Genomic DNA, 14,259 nt, shown 5'->3' with positions numbered 1-14,259 from the left:
ATATAAAAAAAATTTCAAAAAAATTGAAGATTTCATACGTAAATTTCTGAGTAAACTTAAACTATTTAACTCTCGAAAAATGAAAAGTATCGTGGTAACAAAGTTTTGAGTGGTCCTATTTGAGTGTCAAGTGGGAGTGTAGGGACATCCACATAGGCGGTCGAGTGGTAGTATTAGGAAAACACCCCCGTGATTCTTCTGGGTAGTTGGGTCACATTTGTCCCCATTCTTTTTCATTACTGTATCTTCTAAATGTTTTAATTAAAAAATATTAGTATAATATATTTTTTTTATATTACAAGGAGTAAATTTTAGTGATAAAAAATAATCTTGTAAATTTACTATTATGATGAAAAATGTTCAGTAATAATGCGTGTCATTAAATCGATTAGCACAAACAATGTTGATCGAATGAAGTCACAAATATTATTTTGCTTTACTATATTTGACTCATTTAAGCAAATGTTTTTCATCAAGAAAAAATTCAATTCTCAATATTTGAATTTAAAATTTTCAATTAATAATAGAAAGATTTCACCTATAATATTTTGATTTTAATGAATATTGTTGAAAAACAATTAGAGATGTAAATACCCTTCAGTTTGATTATTACGTCATACTTCCTCTGTCTCTAATTACTTGTGCACTTTTGAATTGACAATTATTGTTGGACGGAGAGAATATATTCAAAGGATGATATTATAAATTATCCTTCTATTTATACTAGTTTCTTTAGAAGTGTGCAAAGTCAATAGTGGACAAATATTATTAGATAGAGGGAGTATAAATCGGCTTCCTTCCCACTTCTTGTTTTTCTATTTTTCTTGGCAAGATTAGGGGTGTGTGTTTTGATATTCGATTCGATATTTTTAAAGTTGATTTTAATAATTAATAATTAAAAATAAATATTAAACTTAGGAATTATGATGGTAATACAACTTATATAATAATAATTATTATCCAACAGGGTAAGTAAACATCTGAAATGACCATGGTTACCACAAATAAAAAAGCCAGACACGAGATTTCTAAGTATGGTCATTTGGTATTTGATTTAATATTTTCAAAATTCTGTAATTAAAAATAGATATTAGATATTATAATTTTAAAGTTTGATTTTATACGATAAATCAAATTTTTGCCTGATAAAATCTAATTCAGTTTAATAATGCGATTTTCCATAATTTTTGACCCCTCTAAAAAAGATAATTTTATATTGAATAAAAACAAATTTTGAATTAAAATATATAAAATTCTAAACTAATTCCAAATTATACTCAGAAAGATATTTTTATCTAGAAAAAAAGAAAAGCTTTCGAGGAAAAAAGGAAAAGGAGAGTGCTATTTTAACATTGAAAAAACAAAATGTCATTATATGACAGCTGCCTTACATGACGTTCTCATGCGCAATGAAGTCTCTCATTTCTTTTTTTAATTTTTTTTTTTTATTATGCTTCACATAATTAATATTAGTTATATAAAACTTTTTTTTGAAAGATAAAATGAATCTCATAATGGTATAAGAAGCGTAAATAAAAATTTCGCAAATTTTGCCATTTTCCTTTCCATGTGATGTTTGATATTCATACTAAACAAATTGATTAATTTAGATTTACATATTATTTGATTTATTTTTGGAAATAACGTTTCTAACAAAAGAAATTCATTCTCAGGTTCAAACATACGTGACATCTTTAATTAAAAAGTAACGAATTTTAAAATCATCCACCACAACTCATTTTGGTCTCACGTCCCTCTTTCGCTTGCCCTTTGACAAAAGTTTTGATTGGTCATCCAATTTTTACGTTTGTCTAATTATTGCATATAGAATCAAATTTTGCAGGCGTATTGTATTAAAAATTATTCCTCACGATATGATTCTCATATCACTTACGTCCATTTTTCTAAGTGCATCTTGATTGCAGTATATAGCACCAAACAAAAAGTGGGATCCAGCATATATAGTTTATTTTTTCACTTTTTATTAGTATACAAAATTTGCTCTCATTCATTGATTCATTTAAATTGGAATTATTTGCCTTGTCATATTAATTTTAAAAAATAAAAATATATTTGCTCTAGAATACCGGAGTATCATTTGCTTTATTTGATCATATTGTAATATGAAATGAAATTATTTTGAACATTAAGATATGAATAAATATCTTTTTTGATTGCCCTTATGAGTTGGCCATAACACAAGAATTAGAAGCAACACACACAACATATCACCTAACTTTTGTTTCTAATATTTAATTTATACTATTAATTAATTAGCATGATCATGTGCTATTGTCTTTATTATTATACGTACGTTTTTAAATTGCTAGGAATCCATATTTAATAATATAAGATATTGAAAGTACAAGCAAGAGGTGCAATATATAATTGTTAATACATCTGCGATTATAATGATACAATAATATCGAGCTAATTCATTCCTCAGTTTAATGAATTTATCTAGTAAAATTATTTTTCTATTTTATGATAACAAAATCACTCAATTAATACTTATTTTCTCAGGAGTTCATACCTATCGATCTATGATATACAATATCCATCGGAGATTCGCCTTTTATTTTAAATCACTATGAACTGATAATGAATTAATACAAGAAACTGTAAGTATGTACAAGCAAAAAGGTACAATAATTGTTACTTAATTAGTAATGCATTTGTGATAAGGATAAACAAAATATTACACGCAACATTATTGATTAATTTCTTAATTATATGATTAGAATATTATTTAATCAAGGTAGGTAAATACTAATACATCATTGGCATCTGGCGTTATGTATATACTCGTGTCACATTCTTTTGGCTGAAATTAATTAGGTTCTTAATTAGTAACATTATATTGCTGAAAATGATTAATTTGTTCTATATGTACTTTAAAAATTCGTGAAGTCAGATTAATGACAATGAGAATTTGCTTAGGCAATACGTCATTTATAAAATCACCCTTTAAATCCTTAACTAATCATCTCACCGACAACATTCAAAAATATTATTTGGAAGTTTTATATAAAGTGTAAATATTAACTAATAAAAACAAATCTGGCAGATGGTTTTTGTCTATTGGATTTTAATTAAAATGTTTGAAAGAAGACCACATTCGGAGAATAGTTCAATAGTATCACGGACCAAATTGATAACAAAAATAATCATTTTTATGGTGACGCGATTCAGTGGCGAAGACACGATTTTATCATAATATATATAATTGGACGATATCTGTATTACAATTTAATTATATTCAGATTTGTGTTGCATAGCAGACATGTAAATGTTAACTTAGTAGGAAACAAACATAAATGATTATTTAATCTCTTGTTACAACCTAGGCATGGGTTTTTATTTATTTTCTTGAATGACTTTATGAATGATGTATTGATAAGATTGACAAAATGAGATGTCTAACTATAGAACAAATAACAAATAGGTATAGAAGAACAATTGAGAATATACATACAATGTTTTGGAGCAAACACTTAGAATAGTTTTCAGTGGAGAATTATGAACCTGATGATCAAATTTTGGAAAGAATTTATATATGATTTATATTCCAAATTGAAATAAGAAATTAATATTAGGATCTTTTAAGTGAAAAAAATAGTGCAGGAATAAACATCTGATGATTTTGTCACATAGGAGGTAGTCCCAATAAAAAAGCTAATAGGGAAAAATCTTATGTTTAAGAAAAAAGTTGCAAGTTTATCCACTAACCTTTTCTTTTGAATAATATTTGAAAATTACGTACTACTTTTAATTATCTGGTTATTAATTTAAAGGGAATATTAAGCTATTTTGATAGATGAATTATTGTCTTATTTCATTTTTAGTCCTTATAGTATTTCACTAAAAATATCTAATTCATGTACCAAAATTGTTAAATGTTAGATATATTAACTATAAGAATTAAAAATGAAACAAGACAATAATTCGTGTACCAAAATTGTTATTTTCCCTTATATCCGGATAAGTTCGGACCCAATATATATTATTTTAATTTTACAATTTTGTTGTTAATTATTTTTATAATATCTTGTAAAGAAAAAGTAACAATCAAAGGATATTGCAGACCATAAAATTAGAAAAGAAAAGGAAGCTACTTCAATTTTCATAAAGATTTCAACGCATGGTTGGCTTATTATGTCTAAATTTATGTATTATAAAATTTCTTTCTGAAGATAATATTTTTAATTATTTTTTATTTATTTATGAGAATTCGAACTCAAGAAGTAACTTGATGGGTACTGTATATTCTCAAACTCAATGGCCTATTCAGAACAACCAATCATAAATCCTCAAATGGCATCTTCACTGAATTTTCTGACCAAATTGACCCCATAGACCAAACACAGCTTAAGCGAATTATATTCATGCAATACACTAATTTTGCCACCCTAATTATGAATGACTCTTTAATGTTCGTGACCTGTGAGTGTGAATTATTTATTCAAAAGTTTAAATAAAGTGTGATTCACATCAATTCATTCCCGAAAATTATATCGACCTAGCTTGATTTTAATGTAACTCAAATTATATAATTATAAATTTTAAAAGAAATAAAATGAAAAAGGAAATTCTAGAATTGGACAAATTGATGAATTATGACCACTTGTAATAAACTCATTTTTTTCATTCGTAGCGTTGCTTGAGTTAGATGATTTCATTAAACACAACACATAATTATGAGACCATGTTAAACAGTTAAATATTTAATACTATTATTTAAAGCTTTCAAAGTCTAAAACATATAGTAGCTCATACAAAGAGAGAAAATAATTGAATAGGTAATTAGAGCAGTTGAATAAAACATGAAGATTTTCATACCTTTTGACCAACATTTTTTTTTTCTCCAACTAATCAATTACCTACATATAGGAAATTGTGACAAAGTATAAATACATTCTTCCTCCCCATTTTATCTTAGGGAGAAAGGGGGTAGGAGTTGGTTGGTTGGGTGGTTAGCCAATCAATTTCATCATTATATATTTCTTGTTAAATGATATCTTGCTTCAAATGGATGATTTTACCAAATAATTATGGAGCCTTTATGCACAAGAGTCTATTTTACATATGATTTCTCGAAACTCAATTACTTTTGCTCAAATTTCGTATGTATATTAAATTTTTGATAAAAATGCAACATTATAAAGTTATTTGAGATTACTGTATAACACATAAAATTCAAATTCTGAATCTGCGTCTGATCAAGTGCAACGACCGGATTTCGTCATTATAGAAATGCCAAAGGGGAAAAATTTGTGGCCGAAAAAACTTTTACATAGTATTTGCATTTTCCCAACCTTGTCCAGTTTTTGACGAAATCGGAGTCCTTGAGGTGTGGGAAAATCTGGTAACAATCGGGTGAGTTGTTTTTTATTCTGATTGCATGAGTAGTTAGGTAACTTGTTAAGGAAACCGTACGACTTTACGAAATTAAATTCGGGCGAGTAGAACTCCCGAAATCGATCTTAACGTGAAGGGTATTTTCTTATCGTCGTGGGTTAGAGGTGTGTAGTGAAATGAGATTTTGAAATTTCTTCAGTTGACTCTCTAGTTCCGTTTGTGCCGCTTTGGTAGGAGTCTGGCTGCTCTGGAGGAGCCGCTACAACGGGATATGGGTCGCTCTAGCGGGTACGACGAGACTTAAAATCGTAGAAAATAATTGATAGCTCACTGGTTCGAAAATGCCACTTGGCGCCGCCACTACAGTGGGATGAGGGCCGGTGTGGCGGGTCAGACACGACTTAATGTTGTTAGTAAACCCCTAAACGGCCTTATTTGGCACTTTTCAACTTTTAGAGCTAAGGAACGACCCCAGGCGATTTCTACTCATTTTTCATCATTCTTGAGGCTAAAAGTAAGCTTTTCACTCCCTGAATCCGTTTCTTAATCCGTAGAACGTAATAAAATGTGTGAATATTGATGGGGGAAGGTTTTGTTATAGATTTTATGGTGGAAAAGACCCTAGTTTGGATGTTTGGGATCATGGGTTTGATCTAGGGTTCATAGAATTTTATAGTTTCGGGTAATTAGCGATTGTTTGTTGATTCCTGTGTTATTGTGATTATTTGTAGACCAAGAACAAGCGGAACGAATTCGGAAAGGGAAGGATCAAGTTTCATAGGGTTTCAAGCTTGTTTTGAGGTAGGTGATGATTGTGATTTTATGATTGTGTGATGTATGCTTGTTCTTGCTCCATTATGATACTTGTATATGTATGAATGTTGCAATGTTGATCACACTTATTGTAAATGAGATAGATGAATACCATTGCTATGAAATCATGATTTAAATGTATGATCTTCATGATGTACTTGTGTTTGTGATTGTGGTGTGTGAATTGGATCGGATTGCCACGTTCCGGCATAACTAACTTGGATAGGATTGCCACGTTCCGGCATAATTATGGGATCGGTTTCCATGTTCCTGCATAAAAATGGGATCGTTTGCCACGTTCCGGCATGTTAACTGTTTGAGTTTGGGTTCCCTGAAAGGACCAATGATGTGCTATAAAATGTGAAGTTGTTGGCTGTTCATAAATATTGATGATGTTGGTATATATGCATGTGATTGTAATGTTATTTGACTTGTTTATGTTGCACTAGTGGGATAGTCGTTTGATCCTACCAGTACACTATGGTTGTGTACTGATTCTGCACTTGCTCTTATTTTTGTTGAGTACAGGGCATCTTCACGCGACTACTAACAGACCTCGCTTAGAAGATCAATGATCGTCGCTTCGAATTTAAAGGTGAGTCAATTCTTCCAGGCTGCCATAAGATTCTCTTTCGTCTATGTCCATCATTTTCGGATTTAGATATTTGTTCTAGTTAGTTAATTAGTTCATTAGTTTGGGGATATATCCCTTCTTGTTTAGACTTGGATAATTTGTTTAGATGTTTTGGTACATTGATTTTCAGGTTCTAGGTATTAAATTTCCGCATTTGTTAGTTAATAACTTGCTTCCGTAACTTAATTGTTTTAGTTGCTTAGTTTGGTTGTAGTAGTGGCTCTCCCACCGAATGGTTAGTGTGAGTGTCAATCACGATAGTCTGGGTCGTGACATCTAGTCTAACTCCATGTTCAATGTATGTTCTCATCAAACTAAATATAAAGAAATGGACCACTTTGGGGACAAGAAAAGTAAAATTGAGAAAAGCTTAGTGTAGCTAGATGGCCCATAATTAAGGCCCAAAATTTCTTGCAGGGCCCCATCAATAAAATTTCATCAAGTGGATAATATGGAAAAGAAAGTATAGTGGTTATGTCTACAGAAGCAATTATTTGTGAGAGAGTGACAGAGATATTTTAAGTTTATTATTGCTTGAATCTTATCCAAAGGCGGTCCTCCATTTGTAATGATTTTAACTTGGGATGAGGGCAAACTTTTGTACCGCAAGTTTCTGAAACACCAGAAAAAAAGGGGAACTACATATACAATAGTGTCGTCCATCAAAATAATAGCTGAAAGGAAAAAGAGCATAGGGAACAAAAGGGGAAAACTATACTGTATAGCCGTCCATCAAAATAATAGCTGAAAAACAAATGAATAAAGAAACAAAAGGGAGAAACTACACTTCACTTTTATTCGCCCGCCAAAATAATTGCTAGCAAATATATATCTTTCTTCCTACCTTAGGCTTAAAATAACAAACAAATTGGGGAAGTAAAAGGGCACAACTACATTGCATAGTCATCCACCAAAATAAGACCAGCAAATGTATGTTATTTTATGGGAAAAATTACAGAAATCCCACATTTTAATTTTACTTATTACCATTATCCCCTATAAGTTTTACAAATTTCCAAAATCCCTCATTTTCGCGCATCAAATTAATCTCGCGCATCAGATTAGTGTATCATGTATAAAATGTACATCAGATTAGTGTATCATATATAAAATGTAATATATCTTACTTAACGATTAATGTATCTCGTGCATTAGATTAATGTATCAGCGCTTATATTATTGTATCCGTTTGAGGGATTTTTATAATTATAAACTTTTAATGGATAGATTGTAATTTTGCCTTAAAAGTATGTGATTTCTGTAATTTGCTCTATTTTATGTATACATAAAATATATATTTTTTATATAATTATTTTGATCGATTGGATGGATATGTATTTCCCAAATAAAATGGGTCTTTTATTGGGCCGGAAAAGAAAGGGTTGGTGGGTCTGTTGATATGGAACAAAACAAAAAAGGCCGAAAAAGTATAAATAGTTAAATTGGGCCTAGATTTACTGATTGTTGGGCTGGTAAGGATGTGGGCTACTTTTGAAAATTCAATGGGCTTGGATATGCAGGTCACCTCATACTTGTCTTTTCCAACATTGCCAAACAGACACAACTCACAAAGTCAAAAATCAACTGCGTAGACCCTATAATGTTGAGTCAACTACAAAATGGAGAATGATTGCGACCTCCAACTTTCATAAAAAATCTTGAGATCGAGCTCTGATAATAGAAAGAAAAAAATTCCTTAGAGCGTTTACTCCATAATAAAAATCAAAGTAATCGGATGATGAATTTTCATTAGTGAAAGAAATGAAATTTTAATAAATTTGGATAGCAAATTCCACTAGAGACCTAATCAAGGTCAAGAATTTTGGTGTCACCCATGCGTTTGGAAGATTATATCATGTCCTACTTTGTGACTTATTACGTCCAAAAGTTAATGAAATTAAAATAATTATGGACTTTTGTCATAGTTTTTGTGCTCATGGAAAAATCTGGCATTTATTTATAATTTAATGATTTTATTTTATTCTATTTTAAAGCTCACGTCAAAACATTACTTAAGGAAATTATCAATTTCATTCAAAAGCTAAAGGATATATTGTTAGCTCACGTTACTTAGAAAGGGCAGTGGAATTTATCCTCAATAAACACTATAATGGTTTTTACTTATCGTTAATTATTATACTTAAGGAAAAAAAAAATTGGCCAGAATTTGGCCTAATATACATACAATATATATTAACCATCATTAATTGCAATAGATATTTACGTAGCACATGTAAATTAATATTTTCCCCATCATAGTTAATGATTAATTAAATCTTAATAAATGTTAATAACATCGAGGGCGAGACATATATAATTACACGTTCATTGAGTGGTTGTATAATGTATGAACATTCAAAATAATTATGGTTCTTTGAATTTGTCTACCTAATAGCCAGACGAACATCATCACGCACGTGCGCTACTTGTTTAAAGTGAATGGCCAGAGAGAAAGAGAAAACAATACTATGTTTTAGGACCTAATCATCAAATTAACTTTAGCATTATCAATGCGGGGTAGCAGATGAAGCTGCTCCTCCATTAATTAGATGTTTCGAGTTGGAATTCTATGTATGAATTATTATTTTTTTGACATGAAGTGCTTTCCTCTGACTAAGGTCCTATACGATACGAATTTGAATTAGTTAGACTTCAATGCGGATAATCGAACCGTATGAAAGAAAAATAATAATTAACTTTATACAAATGGACAAATAATAAATGGTGGAATCCACCGTTACTTTAACTACTCCTTTCCCTGATTTATCTTTTTATTTAATCTGTTCTAAGTAGTATAACTATTTTCTTAATTCCCTTGTTAATACTTTAAATTATCTTATTAAAAATATACTTAAACTTTGCTTTATTGGTCTAAGAAAAATTTAAATGTCTAAGGGGAATAATTAACTTTTTTTTTTCTTTTTTACCCTCCCTAGAAGCTCCCACCTCTTTTGCTCCCTTGCTGACTCAAACTCGCAACCTTCGAGTTGGAAGTGAGGGGTGCTTACCATCCAAGCAACTCTCTCTCGTCGTTAATTAACTTTGTGTTCACTTTACCTTCTTTTTAAAAAAATTATTAAACCTCAACTTTCTTTTAGTTCAAACCACATGAGACACCTAAAACTGGAACTTTGTCCTACAGAAAGATTATAAAATATGCTAATTAAGGTGGAGTAATAATTAATGTAAATAATTAATTAATATGAAATTTGTCCCACCAAAATAAATATAACTAATTGATATGGACCGAATATAATGCGGTTATTATTTACATTTGAGTTTTCACATCACATGTTGAGTTAAATTAAGTAGGTGATTGGTCATGTCACATGTGATTTAAAGCTAAAATTTGAAGTTTTAATTTGTCTCTTTGGAGACATTTGATAAAAATAGAATGATATAGAAAAAATAAGGTATGATCCTTACGCAATGATGAAACACATAAATAATTTGAAATTAGTGTTTGTATATGAAATTTGAACAAAACTTCAGTTTTAAATTTAAATCTCAGCTTCTCTAAAAAGTAAAATTTCAATTCCAAGTTTGTAATTATTATTTTTTAAAATGTAAACTTGACGCATAAGTTTATATTTTGGAATCTATAATTTTAAATTTTACGAAAGAAAGAAGATTGATGCTCAATGTGAAGAAATTGTATGTAACCATGTGAGAGAGTTATATTACAGATTAATTAGTTACTACTATTGTTAACTTACTGAAATAATATTTTTTTCTCATAAGTATGCATATTTAAAAGTTTGTAATAACATATAACTATAAATATTTATTTATAAATAAAAATACGGAGATGTGTGATTTATTAATACGATTCCTTGAGATGTTATCTTGTTTATGAACCATGATATGTTCATATTGTAAAATTGTGAAAATTATAAAAGTTTTAATAATTCTCATAAATTATGAAGTTTTAATGTTTATGAGAATTTTTTTAACTTTTGGGATTCAAATTAAATGTCAAAAAAAAATAAAATCAATATCAAATCATAATTTAAAATCACGACCAAACTAACATTTAGGGCTTACCAGATAAATTTATTTGTCTTATCATTCATTTTTAACAGGTTATTAACTTAAGTCATTTTAATATGCTCAATTCAATTTAATACGTCCGTTTGACACACCTAATTTAATCGCATTATAAGAAAAATGTATACACTATTATGGAGCCTTCAAAATTGTCCAATTTGCAAGTCTCCAATTTTGACTATTATAATAACTTTAAAAACATGTTGATTTAGCAAAGTTGTTAATGTGTTGAAACACACAGGGTCTTTGGAAAATGGCTTCTCATCAAGCTTTATTGAATAGTCACATTTATGTATTAATGTAAATACCCTTTTCTACAACATAATTATTTTAGCACTCTACTTTATGAAGCATTTGTTCTTCAAAGTCTTTACAAAATAAAAACCATAGAGAAACACACATGCCTAACTTCCCCTCATTTTATAAAGGAAAGTAGAAAATGATTTGTCCCCTAATTTTGGCTTTGCTTACTTTTAATACAAATCTAACTAAGATCTATTCAAAAAAAATCTAAAAATAACAAGAAGATGTAGATATGGAATGTGACTAGGAATAATCGGTAGGGTAATTTTGATGCAATAAGTTAAGCAACTAATTCCATCCATTTCGTCAATAATAATAACAGAAAAAATGGATAAGAACAAAAAATACTCCTATCAACTTATAAAAGCTCTTAACATTATCTTCTATCTCAAATATCCATTAACTTTTTAAAAAAATGTTCAAATATGCTCCTCGCATTTTGGACATGTCGTCATAAAATTAGTCGTACATAATTAGTAGCGAATACAAGTATTTAAAGTAATTAGATAAATTTCTGAACTTAAAACATGTCCAAATATACTTCTAAGTTCTAACAATAAAAAAAAGTTTGAATATGCTCCTCGCATCAACGATACTAAAAGTCATGTATAAATAACATTTTTAAAAAAACGTCTTTAAATTAAAAACACTATTTATCATAAAACGGAAGATGTAATAAAAAAAAAAAAAAAAAGAGGCACTAGTGTTGATATGGAATGTGAGTTGGAAAAAATAAGTAGGGTAATTTTTCCACAAATTGAAAACAAAGACATTAAAAATTAGTTTGAAATAAGGGGAAAGTGTGAGTCACACGAACAAAGCTGCTTTCCAAATACATTTCATCCACTATTGTTTTGGCCCTACACATTGGGCGTGCGTCTTTGACCCAACATCCCCTTTTAGCCTATCAACCACAACAATTTAGTAAAAAAAAAATATCAATAATTTATTTCCTAATTAATAATTTTTTCCACAAATCTTTTTCTAACTTCAACCTCAACAACAACAATAATAATAACACATCAATATAATTTTGTAAGTGAAATATGAAGAGAGTAGAGCATACGAAGAATCACAGATCTTATTCCTACCTTCAAAGGTAAAATAATTTTTTTCGATAGACCAACAACTCAAAAAATCTAACTTTAACCTCAATAAATTTGTTATTTTAAATTTCAGCTTCAAATCTTGTGCAAAAATGTTCTGAAGAACTCTTTATACCCAAATATAAGTAAATAAACATAGAAAATAAAATTTATAAAGGGGATTTTATTTTTTCTTTGACGTAGGTGAATTTGGAAAAGAAACTAACTTATTGAGTTTGTAGTTAGTTGTCAGTTTAGTACTTTAATCAATCCATTTTACTTGTCATTTTTTTTAATATCTTCAAAATATAATATTAATTAAAAGAATATTTTGACTATTTACTTTTGATAACAGTTTAATATTATTATTTCTTTACCACATTAATTTCTCTTAATATTTATTAAATACAAATAAATATAAAAACTATAATACTTGATTATATCTTTATTTTTTTAAAATAATAATTATTTTGAATCAATATTATTTTTAATAAGTCTAACACTAAATGAATCCAAGGTAGTAGTAATAGAATTTGTAAGCCTCATGTAATAAGCAAAGCATCATCAGCTTGTAAAGTTGATTTTAAGATGTACACGTTTGCTCTAATCAAGTAAAACACAAATTATACCTAAATCTGTTTGATTGGATTTATACTTAACAAAATAAAAATAAAAAATTCGACACATAGGTAGGTTAATATATATGACAATTGACAAGTAACAAAGATTGACTTTATTTCTATTACTTCAACAATAACAATAGTAACAATATATTTAATATAACTTTTACAAATGAGACATGAAAAAGGTTGGATGTATATAAGCTTTATCCTTATCTTTATAGAATATATATATATATATATATATATATATATATATATATTGTTTATATATGATAGATCCCGGCTAAAAGAAATTTCTAAAATAAGATTAGCTGAAAGTTGTCAAATCGATTGAAAGAATTGAAAGGAATGCTGGAAAATGAGCTTCCAAGCTTTAACTTCCACATTCAATAGTCAGAAGAAGCACGGATGACATCAGTCCTGATTGATTGCACATTCAATATGCGGCCTTAGTATTGTATTAGAAAAAGAATTAGCAGAGGTACGTGCGAAGTCTTCAATGAATACCGAAGAGTAATAATATTATGACAACATAATATCAAGATACACGTTGAAGAATAAGAGACTATACAAATACTATTGTGCATCTCCTCTTCACTTTGCATTTTTACAACCCCTTAACTACTTGGCTAAACATTCCATTTGTGTCAACATGTATCAATACTTGTATATATATTTATTAAATCAAAATTTGACTTCTATATACAATGTAATTTTTCGACAAATGGATGTCAAGCGACACCTCTTAGTAAAGGGTGGCTTTGTCCCGGTTGACAACACGTTCTTATTTTACATTGCCCAAAAGCGAACCTCCTTCTCACCCACTGACTCCAATACGATGTTCAATATAGTCACAAATCTCCCTCATTTTCTTGAATTATTGATAAAAAAATACATGGGAAGAGAATTTCTCTATTCTGCCTCCCGACTTCAATTACAAACTCTTAGGGATCGTTTGGTAGAAAAATAAATAATGCAGGGATTAGTAATGCAGGATTTAGTAGTGCAAGGTGTATTTTTCATCAAATGTTTGGTTCATTGCTTTTGACCTCATCTTGTGTTTGGATTAAAACTCTACAAAAAGTTTCTTCCAATTATACCCTTACATTATTATGAGATTTTCTATTTTATGTAATCGGTCAAGGTAAATAATTGCCGGACAATATTATATTTTTATGGCCTTCTAACTAGCTAGGAGAAGAACAATTTTGTTGTCATGTTTGCTATTTTCTCACTCGAATTGTTTGAGGGTAAACAATTGTTACTATAATAAATTAATAACTTAAAAACGTTAATTTTCAATTTAGAATAGATAGATCATCTACTTTAAAATCGAAAAGACGGTAAAAATAGTAAAATTGAATAAATCATCTACATTTACATATAAAAATGGCAA

This window comes from Solanum stenotomum, chromosome 1 (genome assembly GCF_019186545.1).
Source record: "Solanum stenotomum isolate F172 chromosome 1, ASM1918654v1, whole genome shotgun sequence".
Lineage (NCBI taxonomy): Eukaryota > Viridiplantae > Streptophyta > Magnoliopsida > Solanales > Solanaceae > Solanum > Solanum stenotomum.
This window is presented reverse-complemented; position numbering follows the sequence as displayed.